The sequence below is a fragment of the Hyperolius riggenbachi genome, chromosome 10 (assembly GCF_040937935.1).
Source record: "Hyperolius riggenbachi isolate aHypRig1 chromosome 10, aHypRig1.pri, whole genome shotgun sequence".
Classification (NCBI taxonomy): Eukaryota; Metazoa; Chordata; class Amphibia; order Anura; family Hyperoliidae; genus Hyperolius; species Hyperolius riggenbachi.
Genome location: NC_090655.1, coordinates 83,940,696 through 83,959,661, shown reverse-complemented (window position 1 = coordinate 83,959,661; position 18,966 = coordinate 83,940,696). Strand labels below are relative to the sequence as shown.

The 18,966-nt window shown below is 43.6% G+C and overlaps 1 long non-coding RNA gene across 1 annotated transcript in view; it reads right to left on the bottom strand.

The window, feature by feature from the left end:
• Positions 1-7,562: 7,562 nt before the first annotated feature.
• LOC137534168 (uncharacterized) overlaps positions 7,563-18,966 on the bottom strand; it is a 28,857-nt gene continuing 17,453 nt past the window's right edge. The window contains exon 3 of the long non-coding RNA XR_011024321.1: positions 7,563-7,627. This is a non-coding gene — a long non-coding RNA (uncharacterized lncRNA). The remainder of the gene's footprint in view (positions 7,628-18,966) is intronic.

The window sequence follows — 18,966 nt, the reverse complement described above, 5'->3', positions numbered from 1 at the left end:
AGGATACCCGAAGTGACATGATGAGATAGACATGTGTATGTACAGTGCCTAGCACACAAATAACTATGCTGTGCTCCTTTTTTTCTTTTTCTGCCTGAAAGAGTTAAATATCAGGTATGTAAGTGGCTGACTCAGTCCTGCCTCAGACAGGAAGTGACTACAGTGTGACCCTCACTGATAAGAAATTCCAATTATAAAACACTTTCCTAGCAGAAAATGGTTTCTGAGAGCAAGAAAGAGGTAAAAAGGGGAATTTCTTATCAGTGAGGGTCACACTGTAGTCACTTTCTGTGAGTCAGCCACTTACATACCTGATATTTAACTCTTTCAGGCAGAGAAAGAAAAAAGGAACACAGCCAAGTTATTTGTGTGCTAGGCACTGTACATACACATGTCTATCTCATCATGTCACTTCGGGTATCTTTTAAGTACTCCAACTCTTTGGAGGGCAAACTAACATATATGAAGTCTGTAGAGCACACAAGAGGAAGGAAAAGGACCCAAGGCAACACATTTTCAGACTTAACAGCTTAGCCCACACAGGAAGTGTCTCCACGCTCAGGTAAGCAAGACTGGGAAATTGTTGATTCAAACTGCCTCAAAGAGAAACACTTCTGGAGTGCTGCTTCATGGTATGGCACACCAACCTGCAGTACAGAACAAATAAATATAAAAATAAACAACCTAAATACTTGTACAGTACATTACTTTTACTATGACAACTGCTGCAGTGCATGGCTGATATGAAAATGACATCCTTACCAACATTTTGTTAGGCCTTATTCACATTCTAAATCGCCATCGCAAGCGCTGAGCAATTTGTGCTGTGATTTTTGATAAACTTTTCCCCAGTGATTTGTGCTTCGAAAAACGCTTTTATAAGCGCTTTGCTCAGCAATTTTTTTTCACTTCCTGACGTCAGTCCAAAAGTGAACGCTTTAACCCGGAAATGAATAAATACAATGTATTTATTTATAGAAGCGCTCTGGAAATCGCTATACAAAGCGCTTTAAAAAAAAAAAAAAAGAGAACCTGAGGTTGGTTCTAAGAATGCTATAAGCACACAAGCCTCCCCCCCCCCCCCCCCCCCGCGTTCTGCTATGCTCCCATAAATCAAACACCGCGCTAGCGTCACACAGCGCGTCGCAGCCGGCTGTTTACCTTTTGCAGTGTCAGCCTCGCCACTCCCCCGCCTCCTCCATATCGCCGCTCCCCGCCTGCGTCCCTTCCCTCCAATCAGCGGTGAGGGAAGGGACGCAGGCGAGGAACGGCGACATAGAGGAGGCGAGGGAGCGGCGAGACGGACACTGCAAAAGGTAAACAGCCGGCTGCGACACGCTGTGTGTCGCTAGCGCGGCATTTAATTTATGGGGGCATAGCAGAACGCAGGGGGGGGGGGCCTGGGGGCAGCAGTATAGCAAAAGAGGCTGGACATTCTATGCAGACCCAGCCTCTGTGTGCTGATAGCATTCTTAGAACCCACCTCGGGTTCTCTTTAAGCTCTGCAATTTCCCTACAACTTCCATTAAGCCAAATCGTTGAGAAAATGCTACATGTAGCTAGTTTGCGATTTTAGTAAAATCGAAACGCTTACATGTGAACTCTGTCTCATAGTGAATCAATCGCCAGCGCTTAAAAACCCTGAAAATGCTCATAGTGTGAACAAGCCCTTAGTGCCTTTCATCTATATGTCATGGTATGTATGTTAAATCCTTTCTACAGTTAGGGATTGTTAACACTGAAAAAGCACAATAGTGTATGGAAAAACACAAAACATGCATTTTTTTTTAATCCCTTTTCTATGCTGGTGTTGCACAATTATATTTTACATTTTCTAATGAACAAGGAAACCCATAAATGTGATTATTTAACCAATAGGGATGGTCAGTGAGATTCAGGATTATGCAAATTATGTATTCAAATGCATGATCATCTTTATTAACTAATATCTACAGCAGGTGGAACCTCTTTCAGACCACTATGACACAAGACAAATAACATTTATATCTTGTTTTTCTCCTGGCAGACTTTAGCACCAGAACTGCAGCCACTGGGGCACGCTCTATAGGCAGTAGCAGTGTTAGGGAGTCTTGCCCAAGGTCTCTTACTAAATAGGTGCTGGCTTACTGAACAGGCAGAGACAAGATTCGAACCCAGGTCGCCTGTATCAGAGGCATAGCACTTAAAGAGACACTGAAGCGGAAAAAAAATATGATATAATGAATTGGTTGTGTACTATGAATAATTACTAGAAGATTAGCAGCAAAGAAAATATTCTCATACTTTTATTTTCAGGTATATAGTGTTTTTTCTAACATTGCATCATTCTATAATATGTGCAGATTACACAACACTAAAGGTGGCCATACACTGGTCGATTTGCCATCAGATTCGACCAACAGATAGATCCCTCTCTGATCGAATCTGATCAGAGAGGGATCGTATGGCTACCTTTACAGCAAACAGATTGTGAACCGATTTCAGCCTGAAACCGTTCACAATCTGTTGTGGTGGTACTGCTGCTGCTGCCCCCGCCCGCCCGCATACATTACCTGCTCCGCCGGCGCGACTGCAGTCTCCCGGTCACCGCTGCTCCGTCTGCGCTCTGGTCTCCAGATCCGGCATGCCTCACTTCTTCTAGCCCGGCAGGAAGTTTAAACAGTAGAGGGCGCTCTACTGTTTAAACTTCCTGCCGGGCTAGAAGAAGTGAGGCATGCCGGACCTGGAGACCAGAGCGCAGACGGAGCAGCGGTGACCGGGAGACTGCAGTCGCGCCGGCGGAGCAGGTAATGTATGCGGGCTCTATTGCGTCGGTCGTCGGGCACTCGAACGCCGCTAGCGATGCGCTCTTTACCCGCGGGCGATCGACGGTTATTTTCCGCACGGCACGATCGACGGGATCGGACGAAATGGATCGAAATTCGGCGTGTAGCGTGAACGATTGGCAGCAGATTCGATCCCAGTGATCGAATCTGCTGTCGAAACGGGCGCAAATCGGGCCAGTGTATATGGCCTGCTTTAGCATTCAAAATGATTCTTTCAGAGCAGTCTGTGAAGTAATGACCTTTCCTCTAGTAGAGAAAAAGTAAACAGTTCACTTACAGTTGAGATAATAAAAGTCAGATAACAGCCCTCTCCACTTAGTCAGAGAGCTTAATGGCTTGTTTGCATAGAGATAACAACTGGAGTTTCTTAACTCTTCCTGTACTGGAAACAATTAGACTGATGTGTCTGATCTTAATGTTTTATTTCTTAGCTGTACTACACATACAAATCATAATTTTTTTTTTCGCTTCAGTGTCTCTTTAACCAGCACACTATCTCTAAACCCTGCGCTTTCAGTCACGTGATAAGATTACATTCTCCCTTCCCTGTTACAACAATAGTAGATAGGGTGCACAATCTAATTGAATGAAGGAACCATGATTATGAAAAATTGTAAAATCTAAAATACATGTGTTCCAGAATAAAATGCTATTTTTTTTCCCTACATCGCTGTCACTTAAAGAGAAACTCCGACCAAGAATTGAACTTTATCCCAATCAGTAGCTGATACCCCCTTTACATGAGAAATCTATTCCTTTTCACAGACTATCAGGGGGCGCTGTATGACTGATATTGTGGTGACACCCCATCCACAAGAAGCTCTGAGGACCGTGGTACTCCTGGCAGTTTCCTGTCTGTGAACATTGTGGGAAATGGCTGTTTACAGCGGTTTCCAACTGCCAAAAAAGCATGCAGCAGCTACATAACCTGCCAACAGTAAAAATGTCACCATGTAATAAATGTCAGAATGTAAATCAGGGAGAGGAAAGATTTTACAATGAGCAAACACTGACTAAATCATTTATACATAATTATTGTAAAAATGAAGCACTTTTTTTTATTACATTATTTTCACTGGAGTTCCTCTTTGATCAGATCTGTCACAATTTTTCTTCCTGCTTTAGTCACCTCATAGGGGATTCTCAGGGCCTTCTTTATTCGAACACAGCGAATCCAGCGCAGGAGACTTGGGCGCACAGGGAGTAACTTCGGCGCGTCAGAAGACGGAGCTGAAGTTACTTTTAAAACACAATAATTCGGCTTCCAGCAATTGCTGGGAGCAGAATTATTTCATTCCCCACCATCCATGGCGGCCTGGAGGGGGAATAGTATTTAGCGTGGCCAGGAACTTGCGCAGCAGCAGGATAAGCCCTATACCGGCTGTTTCCTGCACCCAAGTCTCCTGCGGCAATTCCTCTCGTACACCTTCCTTCTTTTCAAAAGCACTTACTGAATGGCAGTTGCTCAGTCAATCTGGCAAACAGGAAGGCTGGCAGGGATCTTTATATAAACCTTCTACAGGGGAGCTTTTGTAAAGAATGAAGGAAATACTGAGAATCCCCCTTGAGGAGATGGTCTTGTCCAAAACCTGACCTATTTCATTACCTACTATATGTGACAGCAACATAAGAGATGATTTATTGTGCATTTTACTCTGCAAGAAATGTACATCATAACTGTATGTGATTACATGTATTTTAAATGTTACTATTTATTTTGTGATCATGGCCCTTGAAGCATATAGTCTATAACGGTGTACTTGTGTAGAAGTCTGAAAAACAGATTAAGGGCCCTGTCACACCAAAGTGTTTTGCAGGTGGTTTTCTTTTTAAAATGCTTCCCTTGACTTACATTAAAATCGTAGCAAGATGGCCACGGCCGCGATTTTTTTAAAAATTCGCAATCACGGCAATTTTGCTACGATTTTACCACAATTTAAAGAGAAACCGTAACCCAGAATTGAACTTCATCCCAATCAGTAGCGGATACCCCCTTTCCCATGAGAAATCTATTCCTCGTCTCAAACAGATCATCAGGGGGCTCTGTATGGCTGATTTTGTGGTGAAGCCCCTCCCAAAAATGATGTCAGCACCTCACAGCACTGAGGTACTGACATCACACTGTGGAAGCCTTGTTGCATTGTGGGAAATAACAGCTGTTTACAACTGCCCCCCTCCCCCCCCCCCCCAAAAAAAAAAAAGCAGCATCTCCTTCCAGAGACATCACTTGCAAGCAGTAAAAATGTCACCATGTTATAAATGTCATAATGTAAATCAGGGAGAGGAAAGATTTTGCAATGGGCAAACACTGAGTAAATCAGTTATACATAATTATTGTAATAAAAAGTGCTTATTTTGTACATTATTTTCACAGGAGTTCCTCTTTAAATGTAAGTCAATTAAAGGTTTTTTTTGTTGTTTTTTTTAAACAAAAACAACCCCTAAAACACTTTCTGGTGTGACATGGCCATAACTATGTTGAAAGAGTAGAAACCCATAAAATAAGCACCACCCACAAAAAGCATTCAAAAGAAAATAAGCATGACTTTTATGCAGTGTATGCTCTAAACTGCATTAAGTAGAATAACATGTGTAAAATTTTACTGCATGATGGATAGAGCAGAATGCAATACATTACCTGGAATGTACTATGCTCTATTCATCATGTGGGAAACCTTATGCTCCTTATTCTGCTGAAGGCCAGGGTCACACTTTGCAGAATCGCATGAGTTTTTCAATATGTTCTATGGGGAAAGCTCATGCGATTCTGCAAAGGGCGACCCTGGCCTAACGCAGTTTAGTGTATACACCCCTATATGTTACTATTTCAAAACCGGAAAATACAATACATACTATGAAACACTGCAGGGATAAATATACAGACATAAAATAAGACCTTTCTTGTAATTTGTAATCTAAAGTTTTGTTCTCAGACAACCCCCATCCCTCTTTCCTGGGCACAGACTATTCATGCAGGATTATGCAAATTCTGTATGCAAATTTAGGCTAGGAACCCACTAGGGCATTTTGGCAGCACCAACACTTTGCCAATGAAATTGAGTGAGGGGGGACTCATTAGTGCGATAGCGATTTTTCACCGTGTTAGCGCTCAATGTAAAGTATATAAGTGCTGCATGAATTGCTTATCAAAGCAATTATGCAGCACTTTGGGGGAAGGGGGGGAGCGATCGCATTTTAACCACTTAAAGATTAAAACGTCCTGCTGGAGCCACTTAACGGCTCCAGGACCCTTTTGTAAGTTAAAGCTGCACGTGCACAGCTGCTGCCGCTGTGCGCGTGCACGTGAGATAAGTAACAAAACAAAAAAAAACACAACAGAAAACATACACCTTTATTTCTAAATAATATATTGTCACCATACGTTGTACTAGGGACATAATTCAAATATTTTAATAACCAGGACAAATAGGCAGATAAAATGTGTGGGTTTTATGTACAGTAGCAGTGTTTATATTAAAACTATAGGGGATGAAATTGGAGAAATTGTATTTTTTCATTTTCTCCCCCTTGTTTTTCCCTTTAAAATGCATAGAAAATAAATTACTGAAAACCACTATCAACCCCAAAAATTGGGGGTGAAAAAAACAAGATATAGATCATTTCATTGTGATCAGTAGTGATTAAAGAGACTCTGAAGCGAGAATAAATCTCGCTTCAGAGCTCATAGTTAGCAGGGGCACGTGTGCCCCTGCTAAACCGCCGCTATCGCGCCTCTAAACGGGGGTCCCTTACCTCACAAATCCCCTCCGAGCAGCTGGGGATCTCTTCCGGATTGAGGCAGGGCTAACCGCCGCAGCCCTGCCCCACGCACGTCTGCCAGCGCGTATCTCCGCCTCTCCCCCGCCCCTCTCAGTCTTCCTTCACTGAGAGGGGCAGGGGAGAGGCGGTGATGCGCCGCTGATAGACGTGACTGGAGGCAGGGCTGCAGCCGTTAGCCCTGCCTCTAGGAGCAGCAAAATCTACGACCAATTTGTGCACGTTGGGGGTGAAGGGACCTCCGTTTAGCCGCGGGATAGCGGCGTTTTAGCAGGGGCACACGTGCCCCTGCTAACTATGAGCTCTGAAGCGAGAATTATTCTCGCTTCAGTGTCTCTTTAAGCTATTGGCAAATGAAAGGGATCAGCTCTGAAAGGTGAAAGTCGCTCTTGTCCGTTAGGGTAAAAACCCCTTTGGGGTGAAGTGATTCAATAAAACTTTAATATACTTACTGGGTCTCTGTTTTTCCTTCTTCCGTCTGTAGCCTCGCCTCTAAAAGGAAGGGATCACAGGCACTTCTCTGATTGGTCATAGAGAAGCGCCTATGACCTCTTCCTTTAAGGGCAGGGCAACGGACAGAAGAACGCCTGGTAAGTATAATAAGGTTTAAAAAAAAAATTGAAAATCGCAAATTGGAAGCGCTGTACATGTAAATGTACAGCACTACAAAAAGTCGGGTAATCGCCATCACAAATGCAAAAGGAATCGCTGCACACAGCAATTCCTAGTGGGTCACAGGCCGTAAGCAGCTTACAAATGTACCAATTGAATTCCACCAAGGTGCAATTCGATAGATCCATTTTCAAGCTGCATACATTTGCTTACAGAATTTGCAAACTGAATTCTGCCAAGGTGGAATTCAATTGGTACACTTCCAAGCTGCATTAACATTTTTTTTTTAACCCAATGTTTTTGCTTTGGATATATGTGACTGCAGAAACATACTAACCTTTGAGAAACCTTTGTAAATCCTGGTCTGGGCATGACACATTTGGGGAAAGGCCTACAGGTGGAGTGAGGTAGTCCTGCATAAAGAGAAGAAGAGGAGGTAGTGGTTGGATGTGTACACACAATCTCTTTCATAGGCATACAACAAATGCTGACTAACAATTAGATGACCGATTCTATTTGTTGCTATGGAGAGGAAGACAGGAGGAGCCACATTCATAGTTCAAAGTGAATCCAAGGTGAGAGTAATATGGAGGCTGCAATATTTATTTCCTTTAAAACAACACCAGTTGCCTCACAGTGCTGTTGATCTTCTGGATTCAGTAGTGTCTGAATCACACACCTGAAACAAGCAAGCAGCTAATTCAGTCAGACTTGAGTCAGAGCACCTGATCTGCATGTTTGGTCAGAGTCGATGACTAAAAGTATTAGGGTTGGTTCACACTGTAAGAGCATTTTAAGCGCTAGTGATGGTGCCTAGGGTTAGGCACCATCAGGAGAGGGTTCTGTGTGAGAGTAGGGAGAGGTTAGGCTAGTGTAAAATATTGGTAAGTGTTAAAGATATTATATGAATGTAGCAGTACAAGTAGTACAATACTGGTCAAATGATATTTATCACTTTTACTGACTTGTTTTACTGAACCTAAAAATAGAGGTTACAGTGAGGAATAGTAGAATATCAGTATTATAAATTATATTTTACAGCATATCCTGGCACTGATTTTACTAAACGAGCAGTTCAATATCGTTTATATCTGGCACCATTTAACTAAAGCCTTTATTATGTGCACTCTACCGTGTTTCCCTGAAAGTAGGACATCCCTTAAAATAAGACCTATCCCATATTTCGAGCATGCTCGAAATATAAGACCTACCCCTAAAATAATCCCAAGTGGCTGTGCAAGTCCAGTCCGTCCATCTGCCCCCTCCCCTTCTCTTTACCTCCTGCAGACCCCCTCCTCCTCCAGAAAGACGCATCCCCATTCTTCACTGCCTCCCGACAGACAGCGGAAAACAGGTGATTCCCCCAGCGCCGATTTATTTCTTGCTGGCCCTGTTCTCCATTGCCCGCAGTCATAATTCAAAGTGACATCTCTGTTTACTTCCTGTTCACGGAAGCGCTGTTACAGTGTAGGTAGCTGCCTTAACCGCAGTTTATCGCTGATCAGCGGTTTGAATTATGAAGGCGGGCAATGGAGAACGGGGCCAGCAGGAAATAAAGCAGCAGCGGGGGAATCACCAGATTACCGCTGTCCTGCGGTTTGAATTACTGATTTATGTCGGGCAGTGGAGGGAGTGGATGCGTCTTTATGGAGGAGGGGGTCATCCGGAGGTAAAGTGGCGGTGGGGGTGGCGGTGGGGATGGTGAATGGGGATCTTGCTACCCTAACAATATATAAGACCTCCCCGAAAAAAAAGACCTAGCACATCTTTTGAAGAAAAAAAAAAAAAAAAAAAAAAAAAATTATATATATATATATATATATATATATATATATATATATATATATATATATATATATATATATATATATATATATATATATATATATATATATATATATATATATATATATATATATATATATATATATATATATAACAGTCTTCTTTTTGGGGAAACGCGGTATGCTCCCCATGATTGTATGTTTTTGTACACTGTACAGGACTACAGAAGATATTTGCACTATATAAACAAAAAATAATAAAATAAATCTCCTCATGGTGGATTCTCAGGGTTTTGTATGTTTTCAAAAGCAATCCTTTAACGGCAGTTGCTAGGTAACTGCCAAAATAGTAAAACACTCACTATTTTGGCAGTTGGACGGAGCAACTGCAGTTCAGAAAATGCTTTTGAAAACAAAGAAAACCCTGAGGAGATGGACTAGTTCAAAACTTGTTGGTTCTGTCATATTTCAACTGCTTACTTTATGTAGCGGTCCTTTGAAAGTAGACCAATTCTGCCATGGCGCTTTGCTTTAAAGGGAACCTTAACTGTGGAATGGAAAAAAAGTTTCACTTACCTGGGGCTTTCCCAAGCCCCCTGCAGCCGTCCTGTGCCCTCGCAGCTCCTCAAGTGTCATCCAGTCCCCCGCTGCGGCTTAGTTTCATTTTCGGCCGACTACCAGTCGGCTCCCGGCAACGCGTCCTATTGTTCACCTTCCCCGCTGTCAAGCGCATCATGCAAGCGTACTTCGCCTGCACATGACACGCTTGACAGCGGGGAAGGCGAACAATAGGACGCGTTGCCGGGAGCCGACTGGCAGTCGGCCAACAACGAAACTAAGCCGCAGCGGGGGACCGGATGACACTTGAGGAGCTGCGAGGGCACAGGACGGCTGCAGGGGGATTGGGAAAGCCCCAGGTAAGTGAAACTTTTTTTCCATTTCACAGTTAAGGTTCCCTTTAAGTGCATTTAGACTACTTACATGTACATAAAATTAGCATAAACATTTGTATCAACTCAGAATTATTTTTATGTCATTGAACAACACTAGTACCTTATAGCCAAAGAAATTGCTTAACAGGTTATTCGATTTGGTTAATGGTGGAATAATGGTGGAATAAGTGAAAATACTTATTTTTGCAATAGTATTTGTATGCAGATTAGTTCTGTTGTGTAGCTGTGTAGAATTAGGGGCACTTCTCTGCCTCATGCATGCCTCTGCATCTCCCTCACGCAGCTTTCTACCAACCCCCCTTTCCCCATAACCCTCCGAACTTGGTGACAATAATAGCCGCTTATCTCGAGGGGAAAGGAGGAGAGTGATTCCCTGCTCAAAATGCCCACTAGGGGCGTTCCTGCAGTCTTTTCACAGTTGCCATTGGGCAGCTGTCTCTCCCAGGCTGCGCCCCCTGCTGCTCCTCCGCAAGAGAACCTCTTTCCAGCATCGTGACACCAGAGGTTATGAAAGTGAAAGTGTGGAGTTGCAGGCTTGCAGCCAATGGAGCGGTGGAGGGTGGCTGCCTGATCCACCCAGCCACCCGGCCTCAGGTAGTAAAGGTTTTTTTTTAAATTTTATGTGGCCACCTCGGGCTCTCTTTAAAAGGCAAAGATAAAAGCAAAACAAAAACTTTGCAGTATGAAAATAGATGGAATAAATGTCAGTATGCTCTTACTGGAAGGTAAATGTTAAAAGGTCTGTTTCCTCTCTTTTCAAGGGAGGAAATCCCACAGCTTCCAAAGAGTGCTGATAAATTGATATTATCTTGCCTGAGAAGGCAGCACTTATTAGTTATTTCCCTTCATACTTTTTGTAAATGTGAAAACAAACATTCCATCTATACGGAATATTTTTTTTTTATGTAGACTAAGGTCTTCACATTCATGCTTATAAACCAGAAAGATACAAATAGAGAAGTTTTGTTCAAAGCAAGTTACCGTAACATGTTAAGTCTCCACTCAAGAACTTTGGTTTAACTACTTCAGCCTTCAGTCGTTTTCACTTTATGCATCCACGCAATGTTCACCTCCCATTCATTAGCCTATAACTTTATCACTACTTATCACAATGAACTGATCTATATCTTGTTTTTTCCGCCACCAATTAGGCTTTCTTTGGGTGGTACATTTTGGTAAGAGCCACTTTGCTGTAAATGCATTTTAAAAGGAAGAATAAGAAAAAAACGGAAAAAAAAAATCATGATTTCTCAGTTTTCAGCCATTATAGTTTTAGAGAAGAGAATGTGTAGCACTTCCTTAGTATTAAATTAGTCTGACGTGCCAGGCCAAGATCCAGCAGCACTCCGGATCACACTGCATGAAATGGAGAGACAGCCGGCACCATCTAAGTCAATAATGCTCTTTTATTGAGATAAAAACATCTCAGCAGGTCACAGCGACGTTTCGAGGAAATCACCTCTTTATCAAGCTCGTGCTGAGGACAAGTCACAAATGAACAATACAAGTTGGCGCTTATATATCAAACATGGAAATGCAGCAGCCAATCACATACACTTTACATAATGCCCAATCATAATAGTCCGTAAGTTGCCGGACCTGATGGGGAACTTAGAGGCTGCTGCCTCATAGGTACATTCAAATGGGGTCCCTCCCATCCCCCGACACCCACCTTGGTAAACCGCCGCGGCCCCTTCCGCCCGTCAATCACCACAATCTCCTCCCATCCATCCGCCCATGGCGGACCTGACAGGGGACTAAGTGGGATGGATGCCTGTGTGTCCGCGCTCATGCGCAGACACTCTGCATCCAGACGGGCGGATGGTGACGTAGGCGGCTAGAGAAGCCGCCATGCGTCACACGCTGATAGGGCGGGGCAGCGGTGGCGACCAATAGGAGCGCTCAAAGTTCAATGCATAGTGCAATACGTGTCCATGGCGTACACGGCGCATTAGCATATGTAAACAGTCATATTGTAAGGCACAGTGCATAATATATATGTAGCAAAATAACATACATAGGGCCCTAAGATCCATGTACATATAAGCACTATCGTAGAGTCACATGCTCTCCCTACTAAGTACATGCCCAGGGTGAAGAGAATGCAACAACGTTATATGAGCCCAATAAGAATGGTATGGACATATGGAGAAAGATCAACAGGGGAAAACAGGGGGGCATAAGGGAGGGGGAAGGGGGGGGGGAAGAAAAAGGAAAGAATTCTAACCCAACAATACTAGATTGTAGAGACAATCAGATGCTAGCATTGGGCAGGACACAATGGAGCCTCATGAAGAAGCTCAAATAAAAGGTAATAAATCAAGTTCTCTATTAACCACCCTGGCGTTCTGATTAAATCGCCAGGGTGGCTGCGGGAGGGTTTTTTTTAAATAAAAAAAAAACTATTTCATGCAGCCAACTGAAAGTTGGCTGCATGAAAGCCCACTAGAGGGCGCTCCGGAGGCGATCTTCCGATCGCCTCCGGCGCCCAGAATAAACAAGGAAGGCTGCAATGAGCGGCCTTCCTTGTTTTGCTTATATCGTCGCCATAGCGACGAGCGGAGTGACGTCATCGACGTCAGCCGACGTCCTGACGTCAGCCGCCTCCGATCCAGCCCTTAGCGCTGGCCGGAACTTTTTGTTCCGGCTGCGCAGGGCTCAGGCGGCTAGGGGGGCCCTCTTTCGCCGCTGCTCGCGGCGAATCGCCGCAGAGCGGCGGCGATCAGGCAGCACACGCGGCTGGCAAAGTGCCGGCTGCGTGTGCTGCACTTTATTTGATAAAAATCGGCCCAGCAGGGCCTGAGCGGCAGCCTCCGGCGGTGATGGACGAGCTGAGCTCGACCAGACCGCTCAGGAGGTTAAGACCCCGAGGCTCCATTGTATCCAGCTTTTTAATCCAGAATGCCTCCCTCCAAAGAAGTTTTTTAACTCGGTCACCCCCTCTCCTCAAGGGGGCCACCCGCTCTATGACCATAAATCTTAATTGGCTAACATGATGTTTGGCCTGTACAAAATGATATGGGACCGCCTGGTCCACCAAGCGTTCTCTGATTGCGTGTTTATGTGATGATAGACCTAGACAATCTATGCAGAATCGTATTCCCTTTGTCACAAGATACAACACACAGAGTGACAATATAGCCAAGATAATTAGACGCCACTGGCATTTATTGTCCGAGAGCTTTCCTGAAGTGGAGCACTATAGAAATCCCCCACTGGTCTCATATAGGAGACCACCTACTTTACGAGACCGTTTGGTACATGCAGATACTAGGCAAGACACTGCTGCATCACAGTTAACAAAGAGGCAAGGGACATACCCATGTCTCAACTGTGTGCATTGCAGCTCAGTTATCAAGGGAGCTGAATTGATGCATCCACATCGTGGTACCAAATTTAAGGTTAGAGGATGGCATACATGTGATTCGGATTATGTGGTGTATGCTTTAAAGTGCCCTTGTGGCCTATTGTATGTTGGCCAGACCACACAGAAACTTAAGAAAAGGCTATCATCACATAAACACGCAATCAGAGAACGCTTGGTGGACCAGGCGGTCCCATATCATTTTGTACAGGCCAAACATCATGTTAGCCAATTAAGATTTATGGTCATAGAGCGGGTGGCCCCCTTGAGGAGAGGGGGTGACCGAGTTAAAAAACTTCTTTGGAGGGAGGCATTCTGGATTAAAAAGCTGGATACAATGGAGCCTCGGGATCTTAATAGAGAACTTGATTTATTACCTTTTATTTGAGCTTCTTCATGAGGCTCCATTGTGTCCTGCCCAATGCTAGCATCTGATTGTCTCTACAATCTAGTATTGTTGGGTTAGAATTCTTTCCTTTTTCTTCCCCCCCCCCCCTTCCCCCTCCCTTATGCCCCCCTGTTGATCTTTCTCCATATGTCCATACCATTTTTATTGGGCTCATATAACGTTGTTGCATTCTCTTCACCCTGGGCATGTACTTAGTAGGGAGAGCATGTGACTCTACGATAGTGCTTATATGTACATGGATCTTAGGGCCCTATGTATGTTATTTTGCTACATATATATTATGCACTGTGCCTTACAATATGACTGTTTACATATGCTAATGCGCCGTGTACGCCATGGACACGTATTGCACTATGCATTGAACTTTGAGCGCTCCTATTGGTCACCACCGCTGCCCCGCCCTATCAGCGTGTGACGCATGGCGGCTTCTCTAGCCGCCTACGTCACCATCCGCCCGTCTGGATGCAGAGTGTCTGCGCATGGGCGCGGACACACAGGCGTCCATCCCACTTAGTCCCCTGTCAGGTCCGCCATGGGCGGATGGATGAGAGGAGATTGTGGTGATTGACGGGCGGAAGGGGCCGCGGCGGTTTACCAAGGTGGGTGTCGGGGGATGGGAGGGACCCCATTTGAATGTACCTATGAGGCAGCAGCCTCTAAGTTCCCCATCAGGTCCGGCAACTTACGGACTATTATGATTGGGCATTATGTAAAGTGTATGTGATTGGCTGCTGCATTTCCATGTTTGATATATAAGCGCCAACTTGTATTGTTCATTTGTGACTTGTCCTCAGCACGAGCTTGATAAAGAGGTGATTTCCTCGAAACGTCGCTGTGACCTGCTGAGATGTTTTTATCTCAATAAAAGAGCATTATTGACTTAGATGGTGCCGGCTGTCTCTCCATTTCAGCCATTATAGTTTTAAAATAATACATGCCTCCATAATTAAAACTCACGTATTGTATTTGCCCATATGTCCTGGTTATTACACCGTTAAAATTATGTCCCTATCACAATGTATGGCGACAATATTTTATTTGGAAATAAAGGTGCATTTTTTCCGTTTTGCATCTATCACTATTTAAAAGTTGAAAAAAAAAAATATATATATATAGAAATATTTCATCTTTACATTGATATTTAAAAAGTTTAGACCCTTAGGTAAATATTTACATGTTTTTTTTTGTTTTTTTTATTGTAATTTTTTTTTGTTTTTTTATATTAAACATTTTATTTGGTAATTTTTTGGGAGGGTGGGATGTAAACAGTAGTTTTATAATGTAAATGTGTGTTGAGTTCAATTTTTTTTCACTTTTAGTTGTAGTTTTACTTTTTGGCCACAAAACAACAACAACAACAACAACAACATGAGTTTGTTTACATGACGTCAATCTAAGCATAACATACGCTTAGAGGGACGCATGGGGGACGCAACAGCCAGAAAAAGCGAAGCTTCCGAGAGAAGCTGTCGCTTTTTCTTCGGGGGAGAGGAATCAGTGATCGGGCACCATAGCCCGATTCAATGATTCCTGGGCTAACTATCCACGGCCGTGAGCAATCGCCCGCGGGAGCGCGCGGACATGCACATGGCCTCCTGGGCGTAGCTAGTACGTCCAGGAGGCCGAAGTAGTTAATGAATGTGCTGTAGATATACACAGAATCTTGGTCATTAACAACGTAAAGTGCTGCGGCAGTGTTACCCAGGATTTAAAGCACACCTGAAGTGAGAGAGATATGGAGGCTGACATTTTTTTTTTAAAAAACAATGCAAATTGACTGGTTGTCATGTTGATCATCTACCGGGTAGAGGATCAACATGACAACCAGTCAATTTGCATTGTTTTTTAGATTCTACCCGAACCAAGAAAAATTACTGTATTTAAAAAAAAAAAAAAAATACACACACACACACACACCTCTTGTCACCCGTTCCTCTCAGCTCATATTTTTTCTTCTTGCAATGATTCCTTCCATTTCTGACAAGATTTTGTGTACTTTGTAACAAAAACAAGTCCATATTCAATTGTCAAAGAACTCCACTAGATGGAGTATATGGCATAATTCGCAGTTATCAGGACCTCTCATTGGTGTTCCTTTACCATCGATTGGTCAGAGCCCCTTCATAACCAAGTTAAGGATAGCTTTGTGCCTAATTCCAAGAAGAAAAAACAACCTTATTTTTTGACAGAATATCTGAAAGATTCTAGGGGAACCTTCCCAGAGATACAGCAACAAATATCCATTTACTTGTAGAGCTGGGATGAGATCGATACAGCCAAGAAAGCTAGTTGTGGATCCCCTCCCCCATAAAAAAAATTCCATACTCATTCCACACTTTTCAAACTTGAAATGAAAAATGATCACAACACATGTAATGCCAATTTACAGAACATATCTCCTTGAATACCTTACAAAAATGGTAGCCCCAAAATTTCCCAGCAGCTGGTCCAATCATTAGAACACTGCATGACTTCTGTTAACAGGAGAAGCTCAAAAACATTGATTGGTTGATGACGATTGCGTGATGACATTTATAAAGGGAACTTAAACTAAGAGTAGAAATAAGTTTGTGACAGCAAAATCCCTCTAAGGGTCAGCACAGTAGTTTGCTACAGAAGAAGATGCTGTCATCTGGAGACACCTGTACCCCCACTAAATTGTCACCTAAACAACTGCTTCAGGTGCTGAAAATATAGTGTGTGTCCATAGCTTCTGACCTGGTCAATACGGGTAATTTGAGATAAGAGGAGGTCAACAGATTTAACTCCTTTATAACATCTTTCATTTGTAGTAAACTGATGTTAAATTTCCCCACATAGTCTTATCCCATTAAAGTGGGCAAAACATTATTGAACATTATCTAAGGGGAACAAGGCCATGAAAACATATCCAACAAGCTCTTGTGGTATATGTTCACAGGCTCCCAGCCCTGAATTGAAGAAATACAAGAATGTGCTCAATAGAGAATTAACAATAGCATCATTCCTCTCCTATGTACAGATACGCCAGTACGCTGGTTCTATAGTGCACAAGTGAGCCTTTCCCCAGGTACCTGCACTTGATCAGAAGCCAATGCACACAGTGTCACAATCTCCACATCTTGAGGGTTTGTGCCTGTGCTGCAGAACGTCTTCACACTCCCCTCTGATTCAAATGGACGGACGGCATCCACCTCCAATCGGAGCTTCCATGTGTCCCCATGGAGTGCCTATGCCTGGTCCCCAACTCTAAGTGGAACGAACGCTCTACACCGCTATTCTTACCAAACAGCCTCGGAACCCACTGTGAGCGCCCTTCTCTTGTATTTCACGTATTTGCAGTGGGTCACCTGAGCTGCCCAGTGCATACAACACCGCCAGATCGCACTGCCATCTACGGTACATCCTGCCCTAACCTTGACCATCCCCAGATCGGTGGTGTCAGAAGACATGGGAAGCATGTGGACCTTCCAGAGGCTTTCCTCTACTGAGGCAAGTATTCATGGTTTTTTTGCCCTGATACAGGTTTGCTTTAAACTGAAAAGCCAATATAAACATGTGAAAAGACATTTTTGTAAGCAATTATTAGTTTAACCTAAAGTGTTAGTGTAATTGTGTGTGCTTAAATTTAAGTTTTCATAAGTATTCAGTGTGTGCTGAAGTGTTGGTAAAGTCTGCACAGGAATGATAAGCAGTGCAGACAAACAAAAGAAGGGAAGGTAAAACTAGACAAAGTGGGAACAGGTTAAATGATTTGTTTTCAAGCAGTGGTTTAAAGGGAAATTCCACTTTCACTATCAAACTGACATGAATATACACTGATCCTGCTCGAGTCTCTTTGGAAAGGTAACAGATGACTCAAATTTCTCTTTGCAGTCGTGAGAACAGAACTATGTTTATGGATGTGGCAATGGTACTCCAAATTCCCACCTTGCGTGTTAATTAAAGCAAACCTGACGTTTATGAGATAATGAATTGTATGTGTAGTACAGCTAAGTGTGCCTACACACACACACATAATTTTAATTGGCCAATCACTGGCCAGTTTTACCGCTTCCATGTAGTATTAGAGCTTACCTACACAATATGTTTATAGTATTCAGAATTTGTTGGCTCTTATACTACATAGAAGTGGTAAAATTGGCTGAAGACTGGCCAAACTGGATGTGTCTAAAGCCCCTTAGAAATGCAACATTAGTAGCAAAGAAAAGAGCCTCATTGTTTTTCAGTACAGGAAAAGTAAAAAAAAAAAATCACTTCAGTTATCTATGCAAAGGAACTTCACTGAGCTATTCAAACTAACTGAAGAATACAGTCCTGTTCAGTCCAGTTTTTAGCACTGTGCAGATGGTGCAACCTCCTGGGGAGCCGGGGGGAGCAGCAGGGGAGGGGGTGCAGCGGCGGGGGGAGTGGGCATAGCAGAGAATTCAGCCTCCATCTTCCTGTCGTCTTGGTAACAGTGCCCCCTGTGACGACGTGGCCGCATGACATCACAGGTGGCGCCCTTACCAATGTGACAGATGCCGGGATAGGAAGAAGATAGAAGCTGCTTGAGTGCGGGGATCGAGGAAGGCGAGTTCTCCGCTATGCCCGCTCCTCCTGGCCATATGCTTAGCTTCCCATGCTGAAGGCACTTACCTATCTAACCTATACTGCATGCACCTACCTATCTAAGCTATACTATGGGCACCTACCTATCTAACCTATACTGGGGACAGCTATACGGGTTACCTATGCTGTAGGGACCTACCTATCTAACCTATACTGAGGCAACTATACTGCTACCTATATTGGAGGCATCTAACAATACTGGGGGCACCCACCTATGTAATCTATACTGGGGGCAACTACACTGGTTACCTATATTGGAGGCACCTAACAATACTGGGGGCACCCACCTATGTAATCTATACTGGGGGCAACTACACTGGATACCTATATTGGAGGCACCTACCTATCTCTCCTATATGGGGGCAACTATACAGGCTACCTATACAGGGGGCAACTAGACCTGGCTAACCTATACTGCAGGCACCTATACCTGTCTCCACGGGGGGAGACAGGTATATCTAAAAAAAATGACTTTTTTAGATATCCCACATTTTTATTTTATATTTAAATCTACTTTTTAAAGGACTTACGAGGCCAACGGAGGATAAAAAAAAAGTGAATTACCTGTATCGTCGTTTCAGGCACGGAGGACGCCGTCCGCGCCCTCCGTGCCGATCCGCCGGGTTCCCCCGCTCATTATCCCCCCTGGCCG